General features: G+C 38.3%; 1 pseudogene; it reads right to left on the bottom strand.

The window, feature by feature from the left end:
* LOC109831335 lies at window positions 1,886-3,348 on the bottom strand (annotated as a pseudogene).

Below are 6,228 nucleotides of genomic sequence, written 5' to 3'. Positions count from 1 at the left end.
AGCAGAAAGAGAAAACAGGTCGTATATCAATATTATATACCTAAAAGATGTAGGTTTTTGGTTATAAATGGTGATACCTAGATGTCTCTTCCCCAGTCAACATGGTCACTAACAACAAATGCTCCTTTTACTCTTCCAGAGTAAACATTGTATCTCAAATGTGATTCCCTGGATGTGTTCTTCTCATTAGCTTGCCTAGTAACCCAGCATGTAAATTGCGACAAGGGATCAATGTCTTCCAAATATGATGCGTATTCATCTATGGAAAGAACTTTTCTGCAGACAGAAAACAAACATCAAGAAATATTATGCATGCTACAGTTTTCTACTTATATATTTGAGCTCTTAAATAAGTAACACTTCACCAATTTTAAAACTCACTTGAAGCCATACTCCGACATTACCGCAGCAGGTTCTCCTTTCTCAATGGCAATAACAAGCTCATTTTCAAATCTACAGATTGGAGGATGAAAAGAATCATTATAACTAAAGAAATATGAAGCATAATATAGTACTTGAAATTTAACCCCAAAAAAGGTAAATCCTATCTTCATGCGAAATAAGGATGGTCCAAATGTCCAAAGACCCAAAGAGAAATACGAATAAGTCTATCACAGTAAGACATAAGACTCGGATAAAAGAATGGTCTCATTGAGAACTTGTCCGTACCTGTTTGTCAATCCTTTGAAAGGTGAAGGCCCATGGACAACCTATATCATATGTCGGCAGAAAAAAGTTCACATAAATGGAAAAATAATTATGTAGGGAGGAGGGATATAAAAGAGCTTATCCACTGACCTTGTTAATGTATTAAGAAGTCTGTCATGGACCTTAATCGATGGCCTGATATAATGATACATCCACACCAAACTATATGCTTCATGCATTTCATAAGCTTCATTTATTTTTAATGATAAAAACATCTCAGATAGATGGATATGGGATGTTAACAATGGCTAAGGAATTTGGATCGACTCACTAATCATCACTTAAACAAGCTTGATAGCCTAAATGAAATATGCTTGAACATTTACTCATAAGAGGCTCCAAATTGCTGATCTACACATACAAAACCTACAGTTTCTGGAACAAATTGACACTGATTTTCATACGGCCGAATGAATATATGTAACAGTTTGTGCATGAAAAGAATTTAATTATATATGCTCATACAAGAAAGAGGTTCATGGTGTAAACCTGTATAGGTGAAATTTGAACTCCCAATAAACTACTTAATTCAACAGCCCGTTTCGATTTTGGGATACCACCTCCTATTAAAGAAAGAAAAAAATAATTTAATAAAGTATGATCAGAAAGTTCGTTCAAGTAAATGCAAAATCCATGACATTCATCATAAATAGGTTAAACAAGTGCATCGAGCTTGAACAGACGAATGAGTCAACTCAATAACAAAAAAAAGCCAATAACAAGCATTAAGAAACATAACAATGAGAGACTAAATTCAACCGTGATGAATTTTATGGAATTGCAATTAACATCATATGTTAATCATCATAACAAGGCTTTTCCCAGAAAAACGGGGTCAATAGTGGCTACAATTATAGTAGCCTACAAAATTAAATTGCATTAAGCCAGCTATACAATGTATTGTTTAACAACTATTCATTAGTGTTTAAAATGAGATATACTAAGCTAAATAGTGTGCGCGCAATCTACCACATAAAATCAGTATGTGCAGCCACAAAGATGTCAGTACATGCAGCTATGTACACGACATGATTCAATTCCACCCAAGCTGATGCTTGACTTTACCATTCTCCCTTAACTTTCTCCTCCTTAGGCGCTTTCTTCAATTTAAACAGGAATTTTCCGATTCTGAATTCCCCCTTACCTTTTATTATCTCCTAAAATTTTAGCATTCTCTTCAAAATTTAGAGTCGACATTATCCAATTCTTGCTCATTGTGATTCTCCTTAAGAGGAAGGAATTCAAAATAACTGATATTAGGAAAAACTGCATAGGTCACAGACTCTAGTTTTGATCTTGGATTCACATTAGCACAAATCCATCCTTCCGAAGCCCCATAATAAGCACTCAGCACTGGCAGACTTCCAGCATAACGTTGCAATTTCCTTGCGTAAGGATCCATTGATCCCGTCATAATTCCATACACATACTTCGCATTAGGCCAGAGCTCTGGAATCATATTGCACCAATTGCTTAAACTCATGCATTTCCTATATATTGTATCAGCCAAATTTCGATTAGGAGTCAAAATCTTGGAAAGAACTTCTCTGAGTGAAGGAATTGTAATTTTATTTGAGAGAATCCCTTCTCTTATATCAGCATAGAGTTCTCCCCGAACCTGTTCAAATGTTCTCAATGCATGAACAATGCTGAAGGCAAATGCAGAAGAAATTATCTGCACCTCTTGGGAGTAAATTAACCTGCACAAGAGATGACAGTACACTGACTGGTTGTAGTCTATGCAGAAACTGACTTCGTCTGGGCTACAGCATTGAGAATGGATGTCCTGCATTGTGTTCTTGAACTGTTGGCTTCAATATACGTTAGTTGTGCTTGCTGTTGCAATTAGACCCCCTTTAGTTAGGGATTGTTTGCTTGCGTATATGAATTGGAGAGATTTTCCATCATTCACGGGGTATTCTCTGTGAAATTGGTCTTAGTTGAGTTCATCAGAAATATATTAACATACATGATTTATCTGAAAGTTTAAGTTGGTAGGTAATGGCATATGCTTCATAATGAATATCAAGCCAAGAGATTTAAATGAGCATGCTTAAAGATGTTGTAGTATAATTTTTTCTCATGGGAACATTAATTTCATAATATATTTTTTTCCTCAAAAATGAATTTCATAATAAATTTACCTATAATGAACAAAAATAAACTTACATATTTATAAAAGCAAATGACGTGTGATAAATCTGCATCGTAGATCACGACATTTCCTCGTTGAAGGGAATAAGCTTCGATTTTTCATGCATCGTACCAGAACTACAACAAATATACAAGCTTTCAAAACTTATGAGAGGAGAATAAAAGTTAGTTTTAATAAAAAAACAATGAAGAGAAATTTTAGTACCTCAACGACAATGTTGTAACTGGCCTCCCTGTTAGAATTGGTGAATCATCACCATCCATGATTCTCTGTAAATAAGGTTCCAGGTCCTCATGAGTGACAAGAGGAATACAGTCTTTAAAGCTTTCAGGATCAGTTCTCCTTCTGAGGCCTGAAGCCTGTAAGTATTCTGCTTGGCCATTTTGTTCAAGAATCTTTTGGAGTGTTTCTTTTTGAACAATGGCAGCATTGTTAGTCATTTTCTCAAATTCTTCTATCTCTAGCTCCACGGATTTTAAATTCATTTTGGGGTTGCAAGTAACCATTCAGCTGATACTATAGCAACCGAGTCTACAAATAATTGAAAATTCATGAGCAAAGTAGTCATAGCAATTAAGTGCCTCGTGCAATAGTCTTAAAGGGAAATTTGAATAAACAGTAGATCATGGTCCTCAAAAGGGCAGAACATAGGGGCAGCCGGTTAAGGGTAAACAAACATAAGTTTAATGTTTTGGGGATGAAGAAATGGTTCAATTAATGCCATACTAATGAAACCAGACTGATACATTCATCAAGTACAAGTTTTACAAGAGGATATTGGGCGTGTTCATGATAAATGAGTGTGCATGTACCTGTGCCGGGTGTCTGGATTAGAAATGTAACTTAACTATTGCAGTATGAATCAAAGAGGACTAACAAATATATGGTACATACAAATCACTGAATCGTGTAGATGATTCCACAGTGTGTTTAATCTCAGTCAAGATACTATCAACCATACAGAAAAAAAATATTTCCAGAAAGTTACTAAGAAAAATTAGCATATTAGTATATTTTGTTGACCCTATGTGACAGATTGATATTTTTTCTTACTTTGGTGATGATATGGTATATTTTGTGAACCACGGTGACAAATACCCATGTTTTTTGGCCAAAGCCAAAACTTCGGCAAAACAAAGCCGCGTGCATCTGTGTGTCTGCTCAAATTAGGTCTTAAAAAAGTTAGGGCTCAAATTGGGGATATTCTTTTTCCTCCTAGGGTTAATTTGGTAATGGCAACTGAAATTAGAGATGGAACACCGCATATGACCCTCTTTGGCCGGAATTTTTTCTCCGGTCTGGCATTTGTCACTATGGTCCACAAAATATACCATATCATCACCAGAGTTAGAAAATATAACAATCTGACACATAGGGTCAACAAAACATACCTATCTGGTAATTCTGTCAAAGTTACTATCTAAATAAAAATAATGCCAAATTGAAACCATAATTCAAAGTGCAGAAACTGTAAAGCTCAAGTAAATTTTTTCTTGGTAGTTTAGGCTTGTATTCTCATGCCTGTCAACTTCTATATGGACCTGGACAAACACTGTAATGACTCGTCAACATTTACGTTGCTCACTCGCAACAAAAGAAGTGGCTGGCTATGATACAATGTGTTAGATGAAGGCGTAAAATTTTATGAACTTAGCTTTTCATTTATTAATCATACAAAATTCTCGTTCAGATTTTCTAATCTTTTTTCTTGATTCCTCCATTCCCAGGGTTCTCTCTTAAAACTTTTCAATAAATTATGATGTCTTTCACTTCCATCGCAAAGGGGAACTCATGCAACATGGAGAAGATAGCATATGGCCCTCCTGGCCACAGTTCCAACACTTTCCTTTGATAGGCCTAACCTTAGAGTCTGACCTCATCTTCTTCGACTTTGACTACTTCCTGTTCTGGTTTCCCTTGTTCTGGCTTTGGCCTCTCTGCTCGAAATTTAGGGTTGAACCCGAATCTTCTGATTCAGATAATTTTCTTCTAACCTCCTCGGATAGAATCATACTGACAACATTTCTCGGCTTCAACTTCTCCTTTCCTGTCGAGTTGCTAATTGCGGTCACGCAACCTGTCTAACTATCCGACAACTGCGATAGTATCAGCAGGGCTTGCACTTCACCATCAAACATGATGTTGACTGAGATGAGTTGATCAACAATCGTGTTGAACTCATTGAGATACAATGTGAAGAAACATCTTTCTGCCATCTTGAGGTTGAAGAATGTATTGACGAGATAAACCTTGTTTCCAGCTGACGGTTGCTCATACATCTTTACGAGCTCTTCTATAAGCCTCATCGTCGTCTTCTCCTTCAATATATTATGGGTGATTGTAGGTGTAAAATTTGAAATAGGGATCTCATTTGTATTGATAAGAATAGCTTATTATAAACTAATGAATCAAAGTTACAATAGAAGCAGAGAGAATGCCCTCCTTATTTAACGTAGGGTCTTTGGTAGCGATAGGATGCCTCCCCCAGTGTCAGAACCGAGTTTTGGACGATCCGAGCTAAGTTGTAGGTGAGCTTCAGTATGCAGTAGAAGCTCGTGTTGACCGAGTTCGAGTTCCCGAGCTTAATGGCTATCAAGGCCGAAAACTAGAAGAAGAAGCTACAGTCCAAGAACAACGCAAAGAGTGGGTTGCCAGCCAATTGAGAAGTGAGTTAATCAGCCGAAGAGCGAACCCCTTTCACATAGCCAGGAGAGGCTCTTAAATAGGGAAGAGACAACATGGTCGCTCCGTTGAATCATGGGATGTGACCATGTACTGTTAAGAGATGTCATGCCTCTCACTTGTCCTATGAGCGACCACCTGATGGGTGCGGAGTACTGTACTCCACCCTCCTCACGTCATGGGAAATGGGAAGGCTCATCCCTGTACGTGACATCATAGCCCCCTAGTGCTCTGACGAGCTTGGAGAACTTGTAGGCGGAATGCTGATGGTCTGGATGTGCAGGTGAGCTTCGTTCGTGCTGGCGAACTTCAGCGTTTGAGCGGTCTTGACCCATGTTGACGAGTCAAGCATGCATGCGAGCTTCGTTCGTGCTGGCAAACTTCAGCGTTTGAGCGGTCTTGACCCGTGCTGACAAGTCAAGCATGCATGGGAGCTTTGTTCGTGCTGGCGAACTTCAGCGTTTGAGCGGTCTTGACCTGTGCTGGTGAGTCAAGCATGCAGGCGAGCTTCGTTCATGCTGGTGAACTTCAGCGTTTGAGCGGTCTTGACCCGTGCAGGCAAGTCAAGAATGCAGGTGAGCTTCGTTCGTGCTAGCGAACTTTAGCGTTTGAGAAGTCTTGACCCGTGCTGGGGAGTCAAGCATGTAGGCGAGCTTCGTTCATGCTAGCGAACTTCAGCGTTT

This window comes from Asparagus officinalis, chromosome 2, assembly GCF_001876935.1.
Source record: "Asparagus officinalis chromosome 2, Aspof.V1, whole genome shotgun sequence".
Lineage (NCBI taxonomy): Eukaryota > Viridiplantae > Streptophyta > Magnoliopsida > Asparagales > Asparagaceae > Asparagus > Asparagus officinalis.
This window is presented reverse-complemented; position numbering and strand designations above follow the sequence as displayed.